At 47.3% G+C, this 16,257-nt stretch overlaps 1 protein-coding gene and 1 long non-coding RNA gene across 6 annotated transcripts in view; one reads left to right on the forward strand and one right to left on the reverse strand.

Annotated features, from left to right (window-relative positions):
- Zfp831 (zinc finger protein 831) overlaps positions 1-16,257 on the forward strand; it is a 112,151-nt gene that overhangs the window by 2,584 nt on the left and 93,310 nt on the right. For 2 of the 5 annotated variants that reach the window (XM_011239235.1, XM_011239236.2), the window contains exon 1: positions 13,560-13,694. The exons of 1 other annotated variant lie outside the window; for it this stretch is intronic. The gene's annotated coding sequence lies outside the window, so the exon portion shown is untranslated. Of the gene's footprint in view, positions 1-12,754; positions 13,054-13,559; positions 13,695-16,257 lie in introns of those variants that run through there. 2 more of the 5 variants (XM_006498518.4, XM_006498517.4) reach the window with 2 other exon arrangements.
- Gm46781 lies at positions 1,547-5,749 on the reverse strand. Its single transcript, XR_003953979.1, has 2 exons — positions 4,696-5,749; positions 1,547-2,008 (listed from the first exon to the last, which is right to left on the reverse strand). It is a non-coding gene; the product is annotated as a predicted gene, 46781 (long non-coding RNA).

A 16,257-nucleotide genomic window follows, 5' to 3' on the forward strand; every position in this document is an offset into this window, starting at 1 on the left:
CAGGTCTCCATTAGTTATGAAATCCTCTGGTCCCTTCTAGGCTAGCCATACTTGAACCACAGGTACACAGTTACATCTTGGTGAAGCCAAGAGGAAAATGGTTTTTCGAGGTGCCTGGCCTCTGTTGGAGGTCTGACCATAGCATGCCATTAGCAACCTGTGAGAGCCCAAGGGGTTACTTCAGTGCCCCAGCTGCTGTGGATGCTTAGGGTTTAACCATTCACATGGAAGCAGACATGGTGGAAACATATGTTCCCAGAAGGAAGATCTGTCTCATGAAGGTGGTGGGGGCAGGGAAAAGTGATGCCTTGTGTTACGTCATCTTTGCAACTTGCCCGAAGGGTGGGGCCTGCCCAGTGCTACTTTATGGGAAGAATGTGGAGTCTTGTGTTTTAAGTTTTGGATTTTTATCTCTCAATACACTCCATGATCTATCCTCTGGTCTTACCGTACAATTCCTCTTCTTCACAAATCTCGAAGGAAACTGTCACTCTTGGGTGAGCCACATGTTTTCTAATAGTGTCCCTGTTCCCCAGGGTGAAAAGCTTGTCCTGGCAAAGCCCTTAGATGCAGAGCTCTCCCTAGTTACCACACATGGCTCATAGGCAAGCTTGACGGGCGTTCTCTAGTCTTTCCTGGTTCTCAGGTAGCCTAGGATGGTCCGGAACGTGCTACATAGTTGAGAATGACCTAGACAGTCTGATCTTCCTGCTGCCACCTTCTGATGGTGGGATGACAGGTGTGCTATGCACTCTGCAGATCACAAACCCAGGGCCTGATGCATGCTAGACAAGCGCTCTACCAACTGAGCCACACTTCCATCCCTGGCTCCTTCAGTCATGGCTCTGAGGAGCCAGTAGAACTGGGGCTTAACCTCAGATGCTGAGCTCTGCCCCATCCTGCATGGTGCCTAGCTTAGATAAAGACTTAAAGACTGTAATGGAGTAAGTCTAGCATCATACCGAATATGAATCAAGGAAAGCAGAATGCAGCCTGACGGAGAGCTCTCTGTAGATAACCATGGGGCTGGATTCCTGCTCCAGCCCCTGGACTGACACAGCCTGGCCCACATGCAGCCCCCTTCCACCACCAGCCCTCCCGCCCCAAGCTGTAGCCCCTGCCACAGCTTGCCTCTTCCTCTGTGACCTGCCACAGGCCTCACATCCTGTGAGGAGGCCCTAGAAACCAGTTCTGTTGATGAAAACACTCGCGCTCTTCACCACAGGAAGCATGGGCCTCACGTTCACAGTGATAACCGCCCAGTCTCTTCACAGAGAGTAGAGGGGAGCACAGACTAGCTTTGTACCTAGATTAGGAAGCATGTGTTCCCTCCCCTCCCCCTCAACAATTCTCAATTCACCTCACATGAAGCCTCCTGCCCCCCCTGCTTCCTATCCGAGAGTAGGAAGCAGGACATTTGGGAAACAGAGACCATGTCCCCCAGAGCTTTGTAAGAACAGTAAGAAAACAGGATATTAGTAATGACAGGAGCCCCCTGGCCTCGGCCCCAGGTAAGGCGTTTAGATAAAAATCTAGGACACCCGGCTAAATTTTAAATTTCAATTAAACAGTGACTATTGTCTTGATACAAGAAGGTCGTATAGAAGCAGTTCTTCCTAAAACACTACTCAACTGTTCCCAGGAAATATCAATTTAACTAAGAGTCCTGTAGTTTTGAGTTTGTGACAACTAGTCACTGAGGCCTAGGGAACCGACTTCTTCACCCAGAGGCCGTTCTGAGCCCTGTGCTGCAAATCAAGAGCTCCCTCCATGCAAGCAATACTTCACTCTGGACATTTTACATCGGGAGTTTTTGTACAGAGCTGTCTTGGTATGCATTGTCCAGAGGAGAAACTGAGGCTGTGAGGCTGTGCGAGTTGCTGAAGTGATCTGATCTGATCTGCCAGCTCCTAGACCGTCTCCATGCGTAGTACTCACTGGCAGTGGGTGGGCGAGCGGCGGCGCCAACTTCAGAGAGGCAGTAATAACAGGTTAGCTTGGGAAAGCTCTGTGCAGAGATGGGAAGGGTTGTGTCAACACATGCAAATTATATGCAAATACACTTGGCCCTCCTGGCAGGCTCACCTAGGTGGGAGATCCATGAGCAGTCCCCCATTGCCCATGGGCTTCTAACAGGGGCAAGGGTAACAGGTTGATAGCCCCTTGTGTTCCCAGCGCACGTGGGCTGGGGTGAGTGCACACCCGAGTTCTCGTGTTCTCTCTTCTCGGATGTGGATGTGAGGGGGCTGGTGTGGAGGTGGATACATGAGGCTATGGGGCGTGGTGATGTGTGCGTGACCTGCCACCTTGATCTGTGTATTCCCAGCAAGCCACAGGGCTCCTGTCTCCTCAGATAACCTCCTCCAAAGCTTTGGTGTTGCTCTATGGAGAGAAGGAAGCATCCCCTTGGGACTGTGTCTACTGAGATGCCCTAGGACCAGAGAGAGTCCTTGGAGGATAATCCTTTTCTCAACAATACTACAATTAGCATTGATGCTATACCTGGCCCTGCGGCTAATGCTGTGTACTTAATTATCCAGGCCTGGGGTTTGTGTTGCCCTGAGGAAATTCAGTGGGTAGGTAGAGTCACTTGACCACACTTAATGGCAAAGTAAGCAGAGAACAAGTCCACAGCTGCTCCATGTTGGCCAGGTATCTTACCAGGAGCAGAAGAGTAAGCCATGCTGCATCCCGGTATGGACTCCCCACAGAAAGAAGATTCCATTGGGAGTTTATGTTAGTTGTGACAAAGGTTTTGTGCTTTTAGAGTTGGCATAGTGTGTTGGGAGATATTCTCCTGGGCAGGAGGCTGGGCTGAGGAGACAGCCAGGAGAGTAGCCTTCCTGGCTTTTCCACCTGGAAGTATGGGGGAAGGTCTCCACCAAAAGTCAACCTTACTTTTCTGAAAGTAAGAAAATGAGCCATGAAGCCTGAACCCATACTCTTCCTTGCTGAACCCTTGCTGGCTGGTTTAGGGCAAATGACTTTACAACTGTGGGCTTCCTGTCTTCATTTGTGAAATGATATATTTGGTAAGGTGCTTCTGTCCCACGTAGAGGTCTCACAGGCATATCATTAGCTGGTCATACTTATTAGTGTATCGATAAAAAGGGTGTCTCTCTCCTTTGAAGATCTTAGAACCAATCTAAGTCCACTGCGACACAAGTCAGGTAAGGATTCACCTAAGAAGCTATCACAGATGTGATGTTGGTAGAGTTTGGGATATGGAAAAACTTCTAGCTGGAAGAGAATGCTTAGGGCCTTGAGGAAGTGGCCCTTGGGTTCCACCATGTGTGTGTGTGGGGGGGGGGTAGGCTTTGACTATGTGAATTAAGAAAAGAATGGTAGTTCCAGGTAAAAGGGACAACATACAATTGGGAAGGAGAATGTGTAAGAGGACAAACCACTGTTTGACTGGAAAGTCCACTTATCCATTCACCCATCCATTTACCCAGGTATCCATTCAGTTATTCACTCACTTATCCAGTCATCCATCCATCTACCCATCCCATAATCTACTCATCCAACCATCCATCATTTACATACCCCTCTATCATCCATCCATCCTTCCACCCACCCACCTTTCCATTCATGCATCTACCCAATAACACATCCTCGTCTGGTCATGAGTGTGGAATAGGTAAGAGATGCTGCCCCATGGAAACTAAGTAACAACACATTTAATAATCACCACTGTGATGGGGACCTGGGAACCTGAGGTGGCTGAAGCAGCCGCTAGAGCTTCAGATTCCCAACCTGTGGGGCATGACCTCTTTGAGGGTGGTCACTAATCAGATACCCTGTGTGTCAGATATTTATACTACAATACATAGCAATAGCAAAATTACAGTTATGGAGTAGCAATGAGGCAATTTTATAGTTAGCGGTCACCACAACATGAGGAACTGTATGAGAAGGTCAGTGGCACCAAGGTTGAGAACTGCTGACTCAGGACTTTCCTAAAGATGTCAAAGGTCAGCAAGAGATGATGAGGAATGGGAAGAGCATTCCAGGCCACAAGTGTGGCTCTCTGGGGACCCTGACACAGGCAGGAGTTCAAGAACCTAGAGGCCAGGATATGGCTTTGCTATAGATGACAAGAAAAATGGATGGGGGGGGGGCAAGTGAAGGGAGCAAACATAGGACCTTATGGACCAGGGGACATCACTGTATCCCAGAGCAAGAGGGCTGTTGATGTTTCCCAGGAGAGAGATGTAACGTTGTGTTTGAATGAGCTTTCTCTTTGCTTCTGAGGGGAGAGGCAGGTGCCCTGAACACTTTGACCAAAACCTCACTTGGCTCCCAGCACCTCTCAGTCTGGTGTCCTCAGACTCAACAGACATCGTCTTGGACCAACTCTCTTTCTAAGCTCTCTGACCCACTTGGCTCTGAGCTGCCTTTGCTTCAGAGAACACGTGTATTGGCTCTGGCCACCTAGCTCTGAGTTCATTCTATTTGAGCCAAATCTCAAGGAACTTCACCTAAAGGGAACAGGAAGTCCACAAGATATGAAACATGCTCAAGACCTACTGCCTGACTTTCAGGAAGGTCGGAGGCAGAATTTAGTCTGGCCCTCTCTACTGGGCTGGGTGTATCCTCCTAGGGTAGATCCCTGAGGAGTGAGAGGCTTGGCACAAGCAGTGGATTGCTTCATGGAGAGTGGACACACTAAGGCATCTAAGGTGAAATGCTTACTTGTGCTACACTGGCTGGCTTGTCTGGGTTGCCCATAGCCAAGATCTCTGGTCATGAGGCTGAAAGAGTGAGCTTGATTCTCCCCTGGGTCATCAGTATGTCTTAGAAAGTGCCAGGCAATGATGGCGGACATGTTCCTCATCTCCAGGAGGTCAAGGACAGGTCTGGAGGAGACTTTGCTAACTATGGTCTTGGAGAGCAAATTTTGTTTTGTTTTGTTTTGTTTTGTTTTGTTTTGCTTTGCTTTGTTTTGTGTGGTAGTGAACTCTTTCTTAGATAAAGCCACAGGCATTCTTCATTTCCAATACAGCTTGGGCTTTCCAGGCCCACATTCACAATGTGCCCACTTGGAATTACGTGACACAAGCGCAGTGTTTGTCCACATTGTTAAGGAATGCATGGTTTGACGAGAGAGGCTTGACCTAAGGTTTCAGGGGTTCAGAACTTGCCCAGCCGGGGCTATGAGACCCTAGAGGCAGATGTGACTCCCCATGCATCTTGGCTGCATCAGGACTTATAGAAAGGACATCTGGGACCTGGATCTGTTTTTCTCACTTCAGGGAGAGGAAACAGATGCATCCAGAAACTGGAACCTCTCCAAAGATGCCCAATATACATTTCCACACACCCTGGTGAACTCTATAGAATGCACACGTAGCCCTACGGGAAATGGAGCTCAGGCAATCAGCCTCCGAGCTGTTCTCTGGACAGCAGGTTAAGAGCCACAAACAAAGAGACTCCATGACTCTAGTTCTTTGTCTCTTGAGCACTGTGAAGAAGCAGGCCCGCCTCAACCCTCCAGGAGATCTGCTGTCTGCCCATCCCACGGAAACTTCACATCTCTGTTCTCCTCTGTCCTCTCCCAACTATCTCCCCAAGTCCATACCAAGTCCTGTACTACTTGGCAGACCATTTCTCCTTTCACCCTGGGAATTCTGTGTCACTTGTTCCCTGTACAGCCTCTGGCTTCTCCCAGCACGTCTCACTGGCCTCTTGCTGGCTTTTGTGACTTGCAAGCAAGCGGTCACCTCAAGGTCTCTGTGTTCTCTGTCTTCTCTGACTTTGTCCCAATATGTCTGTGGCTGGGTCCCCTATCTTCTAGGTTCACTTGTGAGGGTCTTACTGAGCTGACAGCTTCTTACAACTCCATTTCTCACTCCCGTACATTCACTACCACTGGGGTTTGTTTAATTGAATGCACTTTCTTATTTATGGACACCTCTGCCAGGCTGTCAGTCTCCTGAAAACAAGACTGACCTGTTCTTCTCCACAGGTTGTTTGGCTGCAGGGAAGCCTAGGGCTAAGTTTGTTTCTCTGCCTGCATTTGTTGAGCATTTGTATGATGGTTGAACGAGATCGCCTGTTACCTGGGAGAGCACGTGTTGTCTTCCCTTGTGGCTTTTTTGGTTAGAGGCCATCCGTTTAGTCTTTTGGTCATCCTTTGTTGTCTTCTATTATCCTGATTACAATGCACCACACAAAAGATGATAGAGGAGTGGAGCAAAGACAAAAGAGGCCTTGGCAGAGAGAAGGACTAGAACAAACTGGAAAAACTCAGAGCCTCATTTAGCCACAGGGAAGTGAGCCATGCTAGGCAAACAATACACTGATTTTTTTTTTTGATCTACAAACACTTGTATGTGTGTGTGTGTGTGTGTGTGTGTGTGTGTGTGTGTGTGTGTGTGTGTGTGTCTGCTTGTGTGGTCAGAACACACTGGTCTGAAGACGAGCCATGAAATAGTAATGCTATGGGCCATGGTTGAGGGTCTGCTAAGAGGTGAGGCTGCGTCCATTTGTTCATTATCTGGTCATGTTTCTTCTCTGCTCTGTGACAAGAGAAAAAGGTGGCAAGTTGGTTTGGGAGCAGATGCTAAATATGACTGGCAAATGAAGGTTTCAGAAGGGAATCGTGTCCTACAGCAGCATCTGTCCTAAGTGTGGAAGAAAGGAGGGTGCTGGACTGGACTTGACCTTGTTTGATTGGATGAAGCCCAAAGCACTGTTGGTTCTCCATTCTAGACCCCTCTCCAGTTCTTGGAATAAGAGTTGAGATGGAGATGCTGAGAGGAGGAGGCATTCTCTATATCCAGGGCTTGACTTGGAGGACATGGAGGAGGGCCTTCGTGGACAATGAGAGGTGACTGTTATCTGGGTGACTCAGGGATGAATTTCACTATTTCTCTGAATCTTCGGCACTGAGAAGTGAGTCCCTGGAAAAACATTACACACTGGATAATTTGGGTCATAAGGTAGAATGTTCTACATTTGTGGACCCTTCATACCATTAAGGTGATTTAGAACATCTACCACCTTCTAAAGTTTCCCCTGGCATCTTCTATCAATGTGACATTGGTAGTATGGAAAATTACCTTAGCCTCACCCCCTGAGTACTTCTTCGTGGAGACTACAGGGCTGTTAGCTGCAGTGGCCATCTTGTGTAGATCCCTGGAATGTGTTTAAAATGGCTAATATTGATATCAAATCCAAGTCTCTCGAATCACCTACAGGGCTGGCATCTGGGCACGCCTGTGAGTTATTATCTAGATTGAGTTTATTGAGTGGGAAGACCAGTGAGTGTGGGCAACAGCATTTTATGGTCTGGGGTCTTGGCTGAAACAAAAAGGAGAAAGCAAGCTGAGTACATGTGTGCATTGTTCTCTGCTGTCTGACTTTGAGTCCAACGTAAGGGATCAGCTGTTTCAAGCTGCTGCCAGTGTGACTTTTCCACCGCGATGGACCGTACTGTAGGCCGAAATAATTAAATTGCTTTTGTCAGGGTATTTTGCCATAGAAACAGGACAAGGAGCTAACTAATAGAGCATCCATCCCTTTGGCCATTCCCTCCACCATTCCTGCTCATGACCATTCAACTGTGCTTGGATGAGTCTCTTGCATTACCCATGCAACAGGATACAGGACTTCCTGGTCTTGGTGCCTGGCTTGTTTCCCTTAGTGTGGTGCCATCAGGGTCTGTACAGCTGTGAAGACCAGAGCCCCTGGTATATTTTAAAGGCTGAATATTTCCAGAAAGTACTTTTAATGATGAATAAAAATATATAAAGATATGAACAAAGCCCTACTAGGAGTCAGCTGGTGAGCCTCATGCCTAGGGAAGAGACAGGCTGAAGTCATACTGTGCTTAGGGAAGAGATAGGCTGAGGTCATACTGGCTCTTCCTTTCTTGGGGGATGTGAACTTTAGCTTAGGAGCCAACCTGAGAAGCTTTTGATCCGAGTTCTGCTTCTTTCCAAAAATGGATTTGAAGGGACTCAGAATAAGAACACAGACAGTCAGAAGTGATCCACAGGAGAGCTCAAGAGACCACAAATCAAAGTCCCAAGAATGGTCAAGACCTCCCAGAGCAGCCCTTGGATTCAAGGACCAGTTGTCAGCTGGTTTTACAAGGACAAAAGTCATCTTGGCTCATCGAAACGGCTGAGGCTAACGTACAAACCTGTGTTGTAGTCTGCTTATTGAAATGTTTAAACATACTGCTTTTATAAATATACTCAACAGGCACCGATTAGCCAGCCTCCCCACCCCACCATGGCAGTTGTGGCAGGGTCTTATCCAGCCATATTGTTTTCCATCTGGACTGATGAACCCATCTCTTAAAAAGGAAAAGAAAAACAGCTCTATACTGAGGAAACTCTGGGAACACAAGGAGAGAGAGAGAGGGAGCAAGCTTTTGTTTGTTTGTTTGATTTTGTTGAAATTTCAAGATATTTTTTTTTCCCTTCTTTCTGGCTTCAAAAAATTTAATCTACCAAACAGTAGGTGATGCCAACGAAATCACTTCCGGTACTGAAAGAAACAATTTTATTTTTACACTCTGTGATTAGAAATGGGAGAGCCAGGAGCTCGGGAGCTACATCAGAGCTTCCTAAACAGAGACACAATCTTATGGAAATAAACACTCTGCTCTCCCCTGGCTTTTCAGCTGTCACTCAGCCACTTTCATTACAGGTGGCACCGTGTGCACATAGCCCACAGCGATAGCTTAGGCAATTACCTGCAGAAGAACATTGGTGTACCAGCCCCGGGAGGTGGCCATTGTACCTTTCCCCCAGAGCACCCGCCACAGCTTTCTTGATGAAGTTAGCTTGCCAATGTGGAGAGAACTGTTCCAAAATGAGCCCTGGGGGCATCTATTTCCCAAACAGCCTTGGCTGGCCAGCGATGGGTTGGGGACACAGGTTAGAGGAGGTAAGAGGGTACATGGGGGTGTGTAGCTGTCTATTTTTGGGTCAGAAGGATCCTGTCTTTTGAGGTTCTGCCTATGCTGGGTTCACTGAGACTCTGTTGTAGCAGTATGGTGTGTCCCTCTCTCTGCTGTCTGGCATCATTGTGTTTACAGGGGTTTGGGGCTAGAGAAAACAACCCCTGTGTCACCTACTTTGTTGTATGATGTATGGCAAATAACAGATGTGCAGGCCTGGCCTGTTGCTTCTCAATATTGGTCTGCAAAGCCCTATGGATACTTATACTTAGTACATTTTTTTTTTTGTTTTTATAACCTATTTTTTGTAACTTCAGAAGGAACTCCTACTAGTGACAATAATAGTTATTATTGTTGTTATTAAACACGTGGGTAAATATAGAGATGATAATTGTCTTTATTTGGAATTATTTTAGATTTATAGAAAGCTTGCAAACTTATGGCAGGTGTCCTTATTCTCTTTGTTACAGTGACCTTCATGCGACATTGGCCATGACAGAAATGCATAGGTTGAAGCCCAGCCTCCTCATGTGTGCCACCAGCCTTGTTGGATGCCACATTTGGTTCTTGCTCCAAGCTGGGGTTGGTGGTATTTTTTACTACACAGCTCTTTAAAAGAGGTGCAGTACTTAGAGCTGAGGAGAGGTGGCTCAGCGGATAAAGTGATTGACATCCGAGTGCAAAGGCCTGAGTTTAGATATGTAGCACCCATGCAAAACGCCAGGCAAGGTCTCCCTGTAATCCCAAGCTCTTGGCGGCCAGTCAGTCTAGCTGCCTCAGTGACCTCCAGGTTCAGTGAGAGACCCTGTCTCAAAAAACAAGATGGAGAGCTACTGAAGAAGATACACAATGTCAACTTTTGTCATCTACATATGCAAATGTGTTTCTATCTAAGTATGCAAATGTGTGCATTCCTATCTGCATATGCAAATTTGCCTATTCCTACATAAAGGAATACACACACACACACACACACACACACACACACACATTATGAAAATACATTATTTTAAAGTACAGTATGGGACAAATGAAATGATAAAAGCAAGTCATTGTGATTGCAGGTGCCACGCATACAAATGAGATGGACACTTATTTCTCCTACTGACCCGCAGGGAGGCTGCTTTGCTTCAGTGCCACTCTTCAGAGCCATGTCTTCACTGGGGTGGGATGGGGCTTGCAGCACAGTATCCTTTCCAGCGGGACACTAGAGCCTGGACCCTGTCCAAGGGGGCTTTGGAAAAGGATGGAAAGGAGAGACATCTCAAGAGGAGTAAGGTTTTCATTTCGATTATTCAACTGACCCTTGACCCCCGTTATCACAGGTAATCAAAAACTTCCTGGATTCATCATGCTTTAAATAAAAACATCATTTAAGTGGCCAGAGGACATGCAGACAGGTAATTGCATGCGGTGCTGGTCCAATTACACTTCTGGAGATGCCCTTTCCTGTGTCCCTGGTGAACAACAGCCCTCAGCAGGCTCTCACACATCTCTGGAGTGCTCCTCCTTAAAGAGATGCCAAAGGCACAGCCTGGTTTCTCACACAGAGCAATGGTGATTAGCACCTGTCTTTGACCCTGGAAGAAACCCTGAGGAGGCTGTCAGGGTGACCAGGCCACAAAGCCTCCAGATCCATTTGAAACCCTGATATAGGGATGTGTTTGCAAGGCAGGGATGGGGTTTAGCCTCACAGGGACTCCTGGCATGGGTGTGGCAGCTCCTGCCTTTGTTTCCTGACCACGTTTCGAAGCTTTTGAGGCCTCCCACTATTATGGAGTTCCCACCTGGCATGTAAAATTTAAGTGTCTCTAAGTCATATCAGGGAAAGGAGGTCCCAGATCCAGTGGGTGTTGGCTGAGAGTTAACTTTGTTCTTGGAAGGGGATCTGAAGACCCCAGAGCTAAGTGTGCAGCCATTTGTGTGAGATGGATGTTCAATCTATGATGGCACATGTGGTTGACAAACTAGAGAACAGTTGGGGACATAGACACTGAGTTGGCTGCTCAGTATCTGTAAGAGAATGAGTGTTTCTCACAATAGGATGTGGAATGTTGATTCTTCTCAAATTGTATCCTATGGTATAAGCCTCTGTACAGAAACAAGCAAGAATATTCCCCAACTCCGTTCATTTGTTGGACACATATTTTGAAGGTCCTTCAAAGAATGGCAGAGGGAGTCAGTAGCAGGGGTGGCAGCTGGGCCTTGACTCCTAGAAGGAGTCTTAAGGTCACCATGTATTTAGGGAGACACAAGAAACCTTGCACATTGCTCAGCTTGTGAGTCTGTCTTGAGTTCCCACAGTCAGCATCTATCTGTGTGGGATTAGTGAACCCCGAGCCTCCAATGGCAAGGGAGCCCATTGCTGCTCCTGACATAGCTGCCTGTAGAGATAAAGGTGCCACTGTGTGAAGAACGGCACAGCTTGGCCCTTGAGTGCTATTTTCAGTTGTGAACCTTGAACTGGGGCTTCTGGCATCCTCTCATAGTTTGTGGCTAGTTCATTGGGCTGCATTAAACAGTTTTACCTTTAAAGACAGTCTGTACAAATTGCAATTTGCCCAAAGAGCCTTGATCTTAGTATGGGGCAATTTCTCTTTCTTGTTTCCTCAAGGGGGAGGGAGAGGGGGAAGGCCTTAGGAAATGAGTTAACTCTGAAAATTTATTTTCTTTGGTGACTATGCCCTCAAAGCTTCTTGGTTGCCTGTTGCAGGCTGTGAACAAACTCTGTTGTAGCACTTAGAAGAATCACTTAACATTATGACAGAGCTCACATCCTGTAAACACACCCTTTGATTTTTATTGTTTTGTATGATTAGGATTTTTTTACACAGTCTCATGTATTTCAAGTTGACTTCAAACTCACTATATAGCAGAGGATGGTCTTGCTCCTGCCTCCATCTCCTGAGTGCAAGGGACTAGAGATACATAGAACTACACACATACACTCTGTACACATGTGCACCACGCACACATTCAAACACACTTGATCTCTCTCTCTCTCTCTCTCTCTGATATTATATCAAGACATATCAATAAATCAAAGGGGATGCTGATATAAGAGGTTCCCCAGGATCTGGGCCACAGAGACTATTAGTGGCTGTCTCAAGGCCCTTTACATGGACCAGGGACACTGTATCTGACCCTGCAGCTTATCCTTCCTATCCCGACTTCACGTTCCTGAGGCCTCATACCTGTGGTGGCTTGCGTGGCTCATATAAGAGGCACAGGAATTTGCTCAGTCTGATTCTTCCGAAGTCCAGAGGAAACAGCCCTTCCCCTAACGTAACTGAAAACAAGGTTGAGACTTACAACCACCTGGAAATCACTGATGTCAAAACGGAGCAAAGTAATGGCCGTCTGTTGGGTTTCAAAGTCACGAACAATTAGCTGGCAGAGTCCATAGCCAGGGCTCCTGGTCTGCCATGTCTCCTGACCTTTTCTTTTTTGCTAGATCTTTCTCTGCTACTCAGATTGCATCTGAGAACAGAGTGGAGACTGGGGCAGATAAAGAAACTCCTCTTGAGGGAGAGTGTTTTGATGTGATATTCTAAGCCAGACATCAGCTCCACAGACCTGTGGATGGATGTATCTCTCAGAACTGGCCTGGGCTACCTGACTGTAGAGCAGAGCTTCACTGGCTTGGAACCTATAGACGTACGGATATGCAGACATATCCGTATTGAACAGATTCACATTTTAACTGAAAATGGCACCCTAGTGAAGAGGGATATGCCCTGCTTGCCTACCATGCCACCTGCAATGGAAATACTCACGTTACATCTTCCAGACGCTCTTGTCACCGACGTCCAGGAATACCGACACCCTCACTCTCACACAGCCCCATCTTTAGGGCAGAGCATTGCACACTGGCTTTCTGGGCCTCTTGGGTTTCCAGCTCAGCAGTCATGGTCTCTGAAGGCTTTGCCTCTCTCGCTTCCTGTTTTCTGAGTGTTGCTACCGCCGTGTTAAGTAATGCGTAGAATTTAATTTACTTCCCCTTTCTGGGCCAGAGCGAGCTTCACCTCCACTGCAGTGTCCTCCAGGTTTCTCAAGATGCTTTGTTTTGTTTTCTTCAGTGAAACATGGAGTTGACCCAAATGCCAGCCTCTGGGACACGGTCTTGTCTCTTTCCTGAGGTGTGTGGGGCATGTGTGGGGCATCTCTCTGTGCTGAGAGTCTGCTTGCAGAGGAGACACTGATAAGATACCTTCCTGGCAGAATGGGGGCAGGGGAGGGTGAGGAGAGAGAGAGAGGGGAGAGAGAGAGAGAGAGAGAGAGAGAGAGAGAGAGAGAGAGAGGAGAGGGAGAGAGAAGAGAGATAGAATGAGTGAGAGGAGGAGGGAGAGGGAGAGAAAAAGAGAAGGAATGAGAGAGGGAGAGTGAGAGGAAGGAAGGGAGGCAGGGAGAGAGAGGAGAAAGAGAGAGATAAGAGAAATAGAGTGAGTGAGAGGAGGAGGGAGAGGGAGAGAAAAAGAGAGAATGAGAGAGGGAGAGGGAGAAAGAGGAGAGAGAGAATGAAGGAGAGAGGGAGAGGAAAGGAGAATGAGAGAGGAAGGAAGGAGAGAGAGAGGAAGAGGGAGAGGAAGGGAGGGAGGGAGGGAAGAGAGAGAGAGAGAGAGAGAGAGAGAGAGAGAGAGAGAGAGAGAGAGAGAGAGAGAGACCCTTCTAGGCTCCTCTCCTCTCCACGGACCTGTGGATGTATCTCTCAGGACTAGCTTGGGCTACTTGGCTTTAGAGCGGAACTTCACAGTCTGGCAACCTACTACCCTTCATAAAGGTATGTGTATCTTGCAGGACTCAACATATAGAATCTTCTAGGCATGTCTTGAAGCAACTGAATCTTTTGCCTCTGGTGTGTTTACCTCCATGGCTGTACCTGTCAAAATGTTTACGGCTCCTCATAATGGTTGTCAGAGACCAAGCCTACAGTCTGTGATCTGCAGAGAGAGACAAATAAGGGGGACAGAGAGGTGACTCGGTAGTTAAGAGCACTTGTTGCTCCTGCAGAAGACCTGTGTTGGGTTCCCAGGACCCATAGGAAAGGGAACAACCATCCAGTTCCAAGTGACCCTCTGTGCATACACACACACACACACACACACACACACACACACGCACGCAAAATACTCATACACACAAAATAAAATGATGCACAATTTTTAAAGATTAGTAAGAAAACACATTGTTTTGCTTTATAAACTGATATTCATCAGATGTGGCCTAATTAAGCCACAGGCATAAATGGACTAGAAACATATATTAGCCCAAGAGTTTTGAAAATACACCCATCCATACACACCCCATGTCTCCACATCCAGCCCTAAATATCTATGTATCTGGCAGTAATACCATTTACAGCCATTCAGATTCTCACCCAGGAGAATCATTTTCCACTGGGAAAGTTGGAGGAATCTCAGATAAGTCTGGGAGGCAGGGCTGAGGGTAACAGACCCCTTCTCCCCTTAGAGGAAGTACAGAGTTTAAGACCGAGATGCTATCTGCTGACCCAGCAGGGGACGGGACACACAGAGGTGGCATGAACTTAGCAGGCACAGTGGATGTCTGGACTGGTAGCCCTAGCCACCCTTCCCACCGTTTGAGATCACAGGTGAATGCAAATCAGAGTTGGTGTTGAGTTTGGGGGCAATTTGGGGGTCTGTAAGGAGACTCCAAGGCCGGGTTGTGAATCATAGCTTTCTTTGATCCTTGCTGGACAGCCTGGGGATAGATGGCTACAAAAGAGGAGCTTTCTGCTTGCAGGGTTACCCAGACAGGGAGACAGAGGGACTGCTGCATGGCTGCCTGGGGAAATGAGCTCACAGTGAGGGGCCAGGGGTCACCAGCCAGAGACACCTTTCCCCTGGCAGAGGCTACACACATTATCTACACAGAGCCAGGCCTGGAAAGGGAAGGTGGGAAGGCCTTGGTGTGATGTGGGACAAGCCAAGGGGGAGCAAGCCTGGGCTACCAGTCACAGCTGCTATCTCATCCAACACTTTGCACAAAGGCCAGAGAGTCTATTGTGAGAAGTAGCAACAACCTCTGAGAGAAGAAGTCTCAAGGTTTGTAGATAGCAAGGATGCAAGAATACCACTTGTCTCTGGGGTCTCAGGCCCGAGTCACTCCGACGCATGGGCATCTCAGGATGGTCTCAGGATATAAGAACCATACATTTCTCAGTGGGTCTACCATGCAGTTTAGGCAATGGCTGACTACACTTGACAGGGCCTTGAGTGTCTTTTTCAGGTCAGCTGAAGTCTATGATGGTTTCTAGGTCATATCACACTGAAGCATTCCCAAGGGTGGCAGTAATAAGGATTTCTTTTCAATAGGATTATAGAAACTAAAGGCGGGACATGATATATGCCAGTCATTCTGGCCTGAGAGCTTGAGGCAGGAGCATCCCTGGGAGTTCCAGGCCAGCATTACGGAAAATGACCCATCAGAGCCCGTCAGTGGAACTCGTGGCTCAGAGCACAGAGTCGATGCTCTGAGGACACTGCGTTTAACAGAGTGGGAGGGGGCTTTCTTTCCCTTTTGATCTGTTTATTTGCTTGTTTTTATTTTAGTCATTTAGTCTTTTATGGAAATAATGGTAGATCTGTAAGAATCAAGCAGACTCCCTGGGTGTGTTTCATCTCGTTTCTGCACTGGCAATGGTACAGGGCTCTCCTGTCCTGTCAAGAACCCACTAGTTGCCAGCTGACTCCAGCCTATGGCCCCATGCCCTGCCTTCTTCCAAAGCTTGGGTAACCATGGCTCTGTCCTCTTGCCCTAGAGTTTGTCACAGTAGAAATGTTTTGTTCTAGAATGGTGGGAAAGCCCAGCAGGGAAAGGCACTTGCTGACAAGTTTGATAACCTGAGTTTGATGCCTAGGACCCTCATGGCAGAAGGATTTTCCTCTGGTCTCCACATTTGTGATGTAGCATGCTTCCACCCACAGACTCACAGACCCACACATATGCACACACCCACACTCCCACACACCCACACATTCGCACACAAGCTAAACAGATACACAAACGAACCAATAAATTAATTTAAACTTTAATTCTACTTCACAACATTTTAAGAAGAATTATATATAAAAAACTGTATCATGTGTAGCTCTTGGGGGTCTGGCTTTGCTCATTCAGCCCAAATCTCTGGATATTCACTCAACTTATTTGGCTTTCTTATTTTTTATTTCTATTTTTAAAGTTTTGGTATATGTGTTCCTGAGTGTGCAGGTGTGTGTGTGTGTGTGTGTGTGTGTGTGTTTGTCTGTGTCTGTGTGTGTTGGGGGTCGGGGGGTATCATACACATGTGTGTGTGTGTGTGTGTGTGTGTGTGTGTGTGT

The sequence above is a fragment of the Mus musculus genome, chromosome 2 (assembly GCF_000001635.26).
Source record: "Mus musculus strain C57BL/6J chromosome 2, GRCm38.p6 C57BL/6J".
NCBI classification, from domain to species: domain Eukaryota; kingdom Metazoa; phylum Chordata; class Mammalia; order Rodentia; family Muridae; genus Mus; species Mus musculus.